Source organism: Vicia villosa, linkage group LG3, assembly GCF_029867415.1.
Source record: "Vicia villosa cultivar HV-30 ecotype Madison, WI linkage group LG3, Vvil1.0, whole genome shotgun sequence".
Classification (NCBI taxonomy): domain Eukaryota; kingdom Viridiplantae; phylum Streptophyta; class Magnoliopsida; order Fabales; family Fabaceae; genus Vicia; species Vicia villosa.
The window spans coordinates 217,805,953-217,818,168 of NC_081182.1; the positions used below are offsets into that span (position 1 = coordinate 217,805,953).

The 12,216-nt window shown below is 36.6% G+C and overlaps 1 pseudogene; it reads right to left on the reverse strand.

The window, feature by feature from the left end:
• Positions 1 to 403: 403 nt before the first annotated feature.
• On the reverse strand, positions 404 to 2,755 carry LOC131659963 (protein argonaute MEL1-like; annotated as a pseudogene).
• Positions 2,756 to 12,216: the final 9,461 nt, after the last annotated feature.

Consider the following 12,216-nt stretch of genomic DNA (forward strand, 5'->3'; position numbering starts at 1 on the left):
ATATATATATATATATATGGGGACGTATCAAATGAGAACTTTGGTAATTATGAGAACTGAGAATTTTTAATAACAATCATACGATTTAAAATCAATGCCCAATATATATATATATATATATATATATATATATATATATATATATATATATATATATATATATATATATATATATATATATATATATATATATATATTAAAATTATATTTTCAAATTTTACTTGTATCTTAGAAAAAAATATCTGATATCATTAATTTTCATAAGTTTATATTTATTAATTAAATATTTTTATATTATTTTAGAAATTTAAATTTGTTTAACTGTTAATATTTTCAAATACTAATACAGATTCAATATGTTATCTAATTTGTTATTAACAATTTTATCGTCTTAAAACCAAGATTAATAGTAAAACATTTTGTCTTTGACATCATTTTTGATCGGTGGCAGAGCCAACCCATTACGAACTCCGCTCATGTAGGATCTAGCACGGAAAGATAGCAAGTGTGCGTAATAAACAGGAGGAACTGCACACAAGATCATTATTTTAGTTAAATTATAGTTTTGTACGACCTTTAAGAAAACAAGCAAAAGAAATTGAGTAACAAACCTATTGAAACAGATCTAGTACACCTCCCATAACTGAATGGAAGAAAAAATAGTATTAGAAGGGTACTTAAATTAAATGAAAACAGTAGTAGTTTAGAAGATATATTTTATTATTAGAGAAACAAATAATATCATTACGTGTAACATAAATTGTTGGTCAAACTCTGGCATATAGTTTAGAATGTTAACATATACCAGTTCCATGCGGTCTAGAAATAAAATGAAAAAACCTGGCATTATATTTTCACTATTATCCATTTCTTCCTCGTTGATAGGAAACAGATGAGTGTGATGTCTCTTTGTGACAACTACAAAAGTAACGGTAGGTCGATATAGAGGATCTATTGAACGACAAGCCTGACAAAAAAAATTATAAATTAAAACATAAACAGAATTCAGTAGTGCAACAAAAAACCAACTTTGAAAAGTCCTAAATTATGTCTATAAAATATGTCTGCAAAGTAGATGTTCACTGCGTACAACAGTTCTTAAATATTGATAACAAATAAAAAGTATAAAGTTAGTTATGTCATACATCCCGAATTGCATTCATCTCTTGAAGCAAACCTGACTGAATTGTCCCTCACCTACTCCATCTCTGATAGGCAGAAATTAATAATGAAGAATAAATATATATATATATATATATATATATATATATATATATATATATATATATATATATATATATATATATATATATATATATATATATATGAAATTAAAGCAAATGCAATTCAAACCAAATCAAACCTGTAAAATATAATCCTTTGAGGCTCAAGCGTAGTTAATTTCTTGAAAGCAATGAGTGACTCCCTGAAAATTAAAAGAAAAATCAACTATGTCTCATCATGAGGAATCCACAAATCTAACAAGATTACCTTATCATTCCACCATACTTAGGTATCTTCTGAGGATCCTCTGTTTTTATAAAATGATCTTAAATTATCTCCTCGCGAGAATCATGGGCAGAAACAATACCCCTATATTTTGTGACACGTGGCCAATCCATTGATGCAACCACCTTATAATATTCAACAAGCAAACATACCGAGAATATGCAGGTCTCAAATCATCACTACCAACTATGTTCAGAACATTAATTAGATAGAGAAAGTCCAAAGAAAAAAACATCCATTGGAAAATACGCAGGTCTCGAGTCATCACTACCAACTTGGAGTGCGGGAAGAAGTGAATGATTTACCACAATATTGTATTTCTCAGATAAATATGCAATGACATTTTTAGTACTCCTACTGACATCACGGAAGAACCTAAAATGATAATAAATTATAAACTAAAGAGTGAGAGATGTAGAAATAAAACTTGTCTAAGGAGTTTATAACTAGCCCTTAAACACTTCATTAACCCTATCATGCATTACAATAAACCCACTCAGAATCAAGAAATAACTAAAATAGTAAAGAAAAAAATTCAAATTGCTTACGTTAGGTATCCAAGTGGCTCTCTTGAGAGACCGGTCACCTTGCACCTCCTTATTTTCCCACCAAGAGATAGTTTTACCTTAACACCTTTCAAGACTTTCTCAATCCGACTCAATTAAAATATAAACATAGGATGTTAGTCACTGTATTTAATTAAATCATAACATAATTAAAAAAATCACAAATACCTTTACTCGATCTTGATTAGACAGTGCCTTTGGCCTTGACAAATCCAAATTAAAATGTTTGGAAACAAATACAGTGACAAGAATTGGTTCATAAAAAGCTCTTGAAGCTACATCTGAAACAAATTATTTTTTTCATAAGAACTTCTTGAATTAAGAATAGATGTACTAGGGGTACACCAACCCAATTTACAAGAAAAGAAAAAGAAAATTAGTTACAAAAAGTTACAGTAGCATCATGCACACTGTAGAGGGTTTTTATACCACTCATAGTAGTTACAATTTATGTTTGAGGATGCTACAATCCACCACCATGAATACCACAATATCATGTAATACAGTTCTTCAAAATCCTGCTTTGTATTGTTGAATATAATATCATTTCGCACCTTCCAAATACACCAACAGTGGGCTAACCAAATAGCTGCAGAGATGTTTTTCTTCAGCCTTCTCAGTAATTGTTCTACCCAATACAACAAGTATTCACAGCAATCTACAACAGTAGGTTGTTGCATTTCAAGTCAAATAAACAGTATATTCTTCAATGGAGCTAATTTAGTACAATGTAAAAACAAGTGTTAAACATCCTCTTCCTGCATTTCACAAAATACACACCTGGATTGCTGTTGATGTATTATGATATTTCGTCTATGGAGATTGCTCCTCGTTGGCAGCTGTTAGGAGTGAATTAGTAGTGTTTTCATTTGTGAAATTAACTATCTTTTGAGCTGAAAGTGAACATATCTTGTGCTTTTTAAGGATTTTATGGTTAGAATTGAACTTTAGAGGTTCGATGCTAATTGTAGAACAACTTGCGTCACTTTGGGTGTTATTTGTGCAGATATTGAAATTGAGAAGTAAAGACGAAGAAACACGCAGGCGTAGAGCTTCTGGAGAGGAGGAATCACAAAGAAGGAAGGTGAAACAAAGGCCGAGCCGCGCCAATAAGGGGCGAGACACGCCATCCCTTCTGACTTGGGTTTGCGTCGCGCCAATACGTGTCGAGGCGCGGTGGTTACGTTACAAGGATAAATTGTTATAAATAGAAGCCCTAATCCTGATAAGAGGAATATCTTTGGTGAACGAAATTCAGAGAGAAATCCTATTCCAGAGTAAACAATAACTTCCGACGGAGAATTCAACATCAATTGAAGACATTCCCTTGATGAAGATGAATCCTTCAATGAAACCTTGTGTGTTCTTCATGGCTATGGAGAGCTAAACCCCATTGTGTTGAGTTTAAGGTAGTAGTTAACCTATGAAGATGCAATTACTTTGATTAATTCCTGTGAACAATTATTTAAGTTTTATTATCAATGAAAAACCTTGCTTTTATTTTATATCATTGTTGAACTATCAATCGAGAGATAGGATTTATACTTCTGCCCTAGGTTTTTACATTGACTTGTTGATTAATACTCAGAGATGAGATTCTGAAGAAGTTTTCATAAATCATTGCGGTTAATTCCCTTTATCTTTATAGTTATTTTGAGAGATCGAATATCATACCGGTAGAGGTGGTTCTAGATTGATCATTAGACATAATATCAGTTTTGAGGATGAATGAAGATAATAAATTAGATAATGTTCACTTGTGGATTAATTGATTATTGCATGTGAATAGGTTGATGAACCCTAGAACTCAACATATTCATTCACCATTGTTATTCGTCTTTAAGCTTTTTATCATTCAATTATTATTCTGTTATATGCAATTTGAGAACAAGCAATCAAAACCAATACTTTTCACTAACTCATTATAATTCGACTATAGAACGGAAGCAATATTACTCAGTCTCTGTGGATACGATATATTAGAAAATATTTACCCAAAATACTTTCAACAAATTGACGCCGTTGTCGGGGACTGTGTCAATATTGCACGCATTGCAATAGTTTTTATTGTGAGTTTACTTTCATTAATCTTGTTGTTTCACGTGTTTGTTAGTTTTTGCAGATTTAGTGTATGCGCAGCAAAGTTTCCAGCGATCAACTTCTTTTCGATTCCGATATCGAAAGGACCGCTAGGAGATTGAACAGCAAAACACGAAAAAGAGCAAGCATAGCAAAGGCAAGAGACAACGCAACTACGACATCGTCACAATCTTTAGAAACAATTGACGAGTCGTCTGACGGACTTTACTTTCACGAACTATTTGAAGAAGAGCAACAAGCCATCATACAACCCACTGTTGTAAACATGGCCACCACAGCTCCTTGTGCAAATAGTCCTCGTCTCAATCCTCAATTCGCAAGGACTGCCGCCAACGGGCGGACATCTGAATTGAAGACCGGTATTCTACAGCTCATCTTTGCAAGTCCTTTCGTCAGATTGGACCATGAAGATCCATACACTCATCTGACTCGATTCTATGAGCTAGCAGGTACTACAGGTGTTGCCCATGCGGAGGAAGAGACTTTATTCAAAAGGTTGTTCCCACATTCTTTGCTATCAAAGGATAAAGATTGGTATCTAGATCAACCTGAAACAGTTATGACTGATTGGAATACTCTGGAAGAAAAATTCTTGGAACAGTTTTACTCTCAAAACCGATTCTTTAATGCTAAAACAGCAATTGCGGTATTCTCTCAAGTTAGTAATGAATCATTGAATGAAGCTTGGGAAAGATACAAAGCTATGCTGAGGAAATGCAAGGGCCACGGATTTGCGGAAGTCGATCAAATTCACATGTTCCGCAACGGTCTTACACCTACAAATAAGACACTCTTGGACGCCACAGCTGGTGGCTCGTTAATGTCCAAGACAACTGTTGAAGCAATTCAGATAATTGAGAGAATGGCTTTGAATGACCGACAAAGTAATCATGACCGTACTGTCAGAGATAAGAAACCGTGGTTGTTGGAGCTAACTAATAGTGATGCTCTACTTGCTCAGAACAAACTGCTAACTTCACAAGTGGAGCTTTTGACACAAAAAATGTCCAAACTTCCACAACAAATCAAAGAGTTGAACGGAGTTTCAAATTCATACCAAGTTGCTAAGTGTGAGTTATGCAAGGGAGATCACCAAACCGGATTTTGCCCACCAGTCTTGGCAGAAGAGGTGAACTACATGAACAACAACCAAGGACATAGGCAAAATCAATACCCAAACCCTCCACCGTATCAACAGAATTATCCTCCAAGGAATAACAACCAACGGTATCAACAAAGACCTAACAATCAAGGGTATCAACAACAAACTTTTCAACCTTACACTCAGCCGTCGCCGCAACAACAAGGAGGACAATCTATGTTGGAAGAGACCATGAATCAGTTCATGCAAATGTCAATGACAAGCCAGAAAAGTCAGGAAGCCGCAATCAAAAATCTGGGAGCTCAAGTCGGGCAACTGGCTAAACAAATTGCAGCTAATCAGTCAAATGCGATATTCTCAGCCAACACTCAAGAGAATCCTAAAGAGCATTGCAAAGAAGTTGTGACCAGAACTGGTCAGAAAGGTGGTGAGAAGGAAGTTGAAATCAATGATACAGAGAAGGAGGATAATAATCATGCTGCAGAAGATGAGGAGAATGAAATCATAGTGTGTGATATGAATAAAGATGCTGAAAAAAATAAAGGGTCACGGCGCGCCAATGATAAAACAGCCAGTAGTGTGATCCCCAGCCAACATCTCCCATATCCACATGCACCATCAAAGAAAGATCATGCTAGGCAGTATGCAAGGTTTATGGAAATTTTTAAGCAATTACAAATCAACATTCCATTCTCCGAAGCCATTGACCAAATGCCAAAGTATGCAAAGTTTATGAAGGATATTTTGACAAAGAAGAAGAGACCAGAAGAAGAAGAAGAAGAAGAAGAAGAAGAAGAAGAAGTGGTTGTACTTGATGCTCAGTGTAGTGCTATAGTTTCCCGTCTCCCTCAAAAACCAAGAGATCCGGGACGAGTTACACTACCAGTCACAATTGGTAACCAGCATATTGGGAATGAATTGATAGATCTAGGGTCAAGCATCAATCTAATTCCTCTATCAATAGTGAAGAGATTGGGAAATATTGAGATGAAGTCAACCAGAATGACCTTACAACTAGCAGATAAGTCCACCACTCTTCCTTATGGAGTCGCACAAGACATGTTAGTAAAGGTAGACAAATTCCTGTTTCCGGTAGACTTTGTTGTGAATGATATGGAAGAAGATAAAGAGTCACCAATTATTCTTGGAAGACCATTCATGAAAACAGCCCCGGATGATGATAGATATTGACGATGGTATCATGAAACTAAGAGTCCAAGATGAAGAGGTATGCTTTAATCTCTTTGAAGCCATGAAACAACCTAAGGATAAAAGCAACTGCTTCCGTCTAGATGTCACCGAAGAGATAGTAATAGAGGTGGCCAGTGAGATACATCTCTCTAATCCGTTAGAAAGATCCCTTGTTGATTCTTTTAATGTGCTGACTCAAGAGGAAGAAAGGGAAATCGAAGGATTTATGAAAGAACTAGAAAAGGGAGGAAACATGAATGATAAGGATGGGAAAGTGGAGACATTAGACCCACCAAAAGAAGTGAAGGAAACAAAGATGGAACTAAAGCTACTCCCAACTCATCTGAAATATGTTTTTTTAGATAAGGAGGGAAAGAAACCAGTAGTTATTAGTTCAAAGTTGACTACACAAGAAGAAGAAAGATTACTTCAAGTCCTACAAAAGAATAAAGCTGCAATCGGATGGGTCTTGGCCGATTTAAAAGGTATAAGTCCAGCATATTGTATGCACAAAATCATGTTGGAAGAAGAATTCAAACCGGTAGCTCAACCGCAAAGAAGGTTAAATCCAACTATGAAAGAAGTGGTCAGAAAAGAGGTGGTCAAACTCTTGGAAGCAGGAATGATTTACCCAATTTCAGACAGCGCATGGGTGAGTCCAGTACAAGTAGTGCCGAAGAAAGGAGGAATGACCGTCATCAGTAATGAGAAGAATGAATTAATACCAACAAGAACTGTCACAGGGTGGAGAATATGCATCGATTATCGGAGACTCAATAAAGCCACGAGGAAAGATCACTTCCCTCTACCTTTCATGGATCAAATGCTTGAAACACTATCCGGACAAAACTATTACTGTTTCCTAGATGGATACTCCGGATACAATAAGATTGTGGTCAACCTAGAAGACCATGAGAAGACAGCTTTTACATGTCCTTTTGGAATTTTCGCATACAGAAGAATGCCATTTGGATTATGTAATGCCCCGGCCACCTTTCAACGGTGTATGCAAGCAATCTTCTCCGACCTTATTGAAAAGAGTATTGAAGTATTCATGGATGATTTTTTCGGTTTTCGGAAAATCCTTTGATATTTGTCTGGCTAATCTAGATGAGGCTCTAGGAAGATGTATTGAGACCAACCTAATTCTAAATTGGGAGAAATGCCATTTCATGGTAACCGAAGGTATTGTACTAGGGCACAAGGTGTCTTCAAGAGGGCTCGAAGTGGACAAATCCAAGGTGGAAGTAATATCAAAACTTCCACCTCCTGTAAACATAAAAGGGGTAAGAAGCTTTTTGGGTCATGCGGGATTCTATCGAAGGTTTGTAAAGGATTTCTTGAAGATTGCAAAACCATTGAGTAACTTACTCAACAAAGGTACGTATTTTACTTTCGATGAATCATGTGTCCAAGCTTTTAATGAATTAAAAGAAAGGCTTGTAACCGCACCTGTGATCGTAGCACCTGATTGGAAAAAACATTTTGAACTTATGTGCGATGCTAGCGATTATGCCATAGGTGCGGTACTAGGCCAAAGAAAGGAAAAAATATTTCATGTCATACATTATGCAAGCAAAGTTTTAAATGACGCTCAAGTCAATTATGCCACTACAAAAAAAGAATTGCTAGCTATAGTGTATGCCCTTGAAAAATTCAGATCCTATCTCATTGGAACAAAGGTGGTGATTTACACAAACCATGCGGCTATTAAATATCTGCTAACTAAACCGGATTCGAAACAAAGGCTCATTCGATGGGTTCTTCTTTTACAAGAATTCGACTTAGAAATTCGGGATAAAAAAGGTTCAGAAAATGTGGTAGCAGATCATTTATCCCGCCTGGTCAATGTAAATGTCACTCACCAAGAAGCAGAAATAAATGATGAATTTCCGGATGAACAACTTTTTCAAATCCAATTGAGGACCGTGGTTCGCAGATCTTGCAAATCATAAAGCAACCGGTATGGTACCAGAGGACTTTGATTGGAATCAGAAGAAAAAGTTGTTATCCGATGCTAAATACTATGTGTGGGATGACCCATACTTGTTCAAGATAGGTAAGGATGGCATACTAAGAAGGTGTGTCACTGAAGAGGAAGCCCAACAGATCCTCTGGCATTGTCACAATTCTCCAAGTGGCGGGCATTTTAATGGATGAAGAACCGCAACAAAAGTTCTCCAATCCAGTTTTTTCTGGCCAACTATTTTCAAAGACGCTCACCACCATGCGATAAATTGTGATAAATGCCAAAGAGTTGAAGGGATAAGCAAAAGAGATGAGATGCCACTTCAAACCATGATCGAGGTTGAAGTCTTTGATTGTTGGGACATCGATTTTATGGGACCTTTTCTCCCCTCATTTACTAATGATTACATTATAGATGATGTGGATTATGTTTCCAAGTGGGTTGAAGCTATCGCTACCCCAAAAGCGGATGCCAAAACGGTATTGAAATTTTTAAACTGTAATATTTTCACCCGGTTTGGTATGCCTAGAGTAATTATCAGCGATGGTGGATCCCATTTTGTTAATGAACAGGTTGCGAAGGTGTTGGAAAAATGCGGCATCAAGCATAAGATTGCCTCACCTTATCACCCTCAGACCAACGGGCAGGCAGAAATCTCTAACAGAGCAATAAAGAATATACTAGAGAAGACAGTCTCGGTATCCAGGAAAGATTGGTCTGCACGGATTGATGATTCTTTTTGGGCATATCGGACCGCATACAAAGCACCCACTGGTGCATCACCTTTCCAAATGGTTTATGGTAAGGCATGTCATTTATCTGTAGACATAGTGCACAAAGCTTTGTGGGCTCTATGTTTCTTTAATAGAGATGACAGCCTAGCATTTAAGAAAAGGAAAGAACAACTACACGGGCTAGAAGAGTTCAGGTACTTAGCATATGAGTCCAAAAAAATGTACAAGGAAAATATGAAAAGATACCATGACAAGAAACTCAAAAAGAAGGAATTTAAGGTCGGAGATCTTGTGCTTTTGTTCAATTCCAAGCTAAGACTTTTCCCAGGTAAACTAAAATCTAAATGGTCAGGACCATTCATGGTCAAATAAGTCAAACCATATGGAGATATGGTCATTGAAGATAGCAAAACCAAAGAGAGTTGAACGGTCAATGGAGAAAGATTGAAAGTTTACCTTGGAGGAGAATTTGATCGGGAAGTGTGTATTCTCGAACTTCTGAGTACTTAAGGAAGCTGATTGTCGAGCTCAAACGACGTTAAACAAAGCGCTTGTTGGGAGGCAACCCAACACAGTAAGTTTTTTATTATTTTCTTATTTTAGTATCATCGGACTAGTGTGATTGAATAGGTACAACAGGCTGAATAAAACGCAACACCGCGCCTCGGGACCCAAGTCCGCGCCGCGACACGTAGGCAGAAGCTTTCGCGCGCCACGGTTGATATCAGTGCGCCGCGACGCCTCAGCAGAAGCTTTCGCGCGTCGCGGTTGAACCTAGTGCGCCGCGGTTGTGCGAAAACAGACTTTTCCTCCGATCTTTTATTTACTGCAGGTTAGCCGGAGCCCAACCCTTTTTCCTTATGGGGGGTGGTAGGAGCTCGACCAGATAAGTTCCAGGAGCAACCAGAGGAGGATAGTGAGCTGTTATGTTTATGATAACTGACATGATGATATTTGTTATAATCTGCTTTTATTTATTTTTTTTCCTCAGTTAGAATGAGTAGTTCCACAGCAAAATGAAAATCTCAAGCAAGACAATAAAAGTACCAACAATGGAGCAACATGCGTGAAAGTGGTAGTGAGTGGAATTTTTTCAAAAAAAAAAATAATTTTTCACTTTCTTTTTCAATAAGTGACAAGGCAGGTATGAATTTTTGAACTTAAACTCTTAGTGTGTGCATGAAACGTAGGTTGTTAGTAAATACTGGCAGAAGTTTTTTATGGTACATTATTTTTGTTGGATCAGCTTAGCCTTAACCATTGTGAGGAAAACTTTCCATTATTTACTATATGCAGGAGACCATCGATTACTTTGACTTGTTTGTATTATGCTAAACCGTTTGTCGCATCGTTCGTGGAAATCTGTGAAAAGGACTTAGGCATTTGTTTGAATCTGAGAGTTTCTTTGAGCCTAATCCATCTTAAAACTTTTTTTTTTGTGAGAGTGTGATCCTTTGCTAACCATTCTTTGAGCCTGAGGTCAAGATAAATTTCATAATATGCACCAAGAAAAACACCTGGTGAGTTTTGATCTCAATGAAAAGTTTTGCTTTGGACCATCAACCATAAAATTTGGTGATGTGTTTTCTCTTTTACCTTTTTAAAAGTAGGGGAGCATTCATAGAATCTGAATACAGGTTGAGAATAAAGAAAAACAAAAGAAAGACAACGTCTGAACCTAGAAAGTTGTTGAGGAAAAAAAAGAGGAAAATGTTTGAAAAAAGGAAAAGAAACATCGAGCTACGAATGAAAAGACGAACGGGTGAGTAAGCTAATGGTATAGGAAAAAAGGAATGAGTTATGTGATTCGGATGCTTCCCTAGAATAGGAACAACCCTTGAACATCTTCTTTTATTTGAATCTACACCACATTACAACCCTATAAAGACCTTTCGATTCTCATATTCCACAGGACTTGATGCTAACAATATGGTGAACGTATGATATGGATATTTGTTGATTTAATTGTTTGGATGAGTATTTAACCCCTCTGTTATTCATCATACTTTTTGATGAGAGTGATTAGTGCTGATTCAACTGTGGTTGTGTAGTGTTTTGAACTTCTGGAGGTAATTTCCTTTCAAAATTTGTTTCATGTGTATGTTCTGAGTTTGCAGGAAGATAAAGAGTATCTGAGTTGGTCACTGAATTGAACCATTTGAAAAACTTTTTGAAAAACCTGTTGCATGATTATTGGAATGTTTGGTGGTTTTTATTGAGGTAAGTAATTTTGTTTTGGGACAAATAAAACTCTAAGTTGGGGAGAGTTTGTTAAGAGTGAATTAGTAGTGTTTTCATTTGTCAAATTAACTACCTTTTGAGCTGAAAGTGAACATATCTTGTGCTTTTTGAGGATTTTATGGTTAGAATTGAACTTGAGAGGTTCGATGCTAATTGTAGAACAACTTGCGTCACTTTGGGTGTTATTTGTGCAGATATTGAAATTGAGAAGTAAAGACGAAGAAACACGCAGGCGTAGAGCTTATGGAGAGGAGGAATCACAAAGAAGGAAGGTGAAACAAAGGCCGAGCCGCGCCAATAAGGGGCGAGACGCGCCATCCCTTCTGACTTAGGTTCGCGCCGCGCCAATACGTGCCGAGGCGCGGTGGCTGCGTTACAAGGATAAATTGTTATAAATAGAAGCCCTAATCCTCATAAGAGGAATATCTTTGGTGAACGAAATTCAGAGAGCAATCTTATTCCAGAGCAAACATTAACTTCTGACGGAGAATTCAACATCAATTGAAGACATTCCCTTGATGAAGATGAATCCTTCCATGAAACCTTGTGTGTTCTTCATGGATATGGAGAGCTAAACCCCATTGTGTTGAGTTTAAGGTAGTAGTTAACCTATGAAGATGCAATTACTTTGATTAATTCCTGTGAACAATTATTTAAGTTTTATTATCAATGAAAAACCTTGCTTTTATTTTATATCATTGTTGAACTATCAATCGAGAGATAGGGTTTATACTTTTGCCCTAGGTTTTTACATTGACTTGTTGATTAATACTCAGAGATGAGATTCTGAAGAAGTTTTCATAA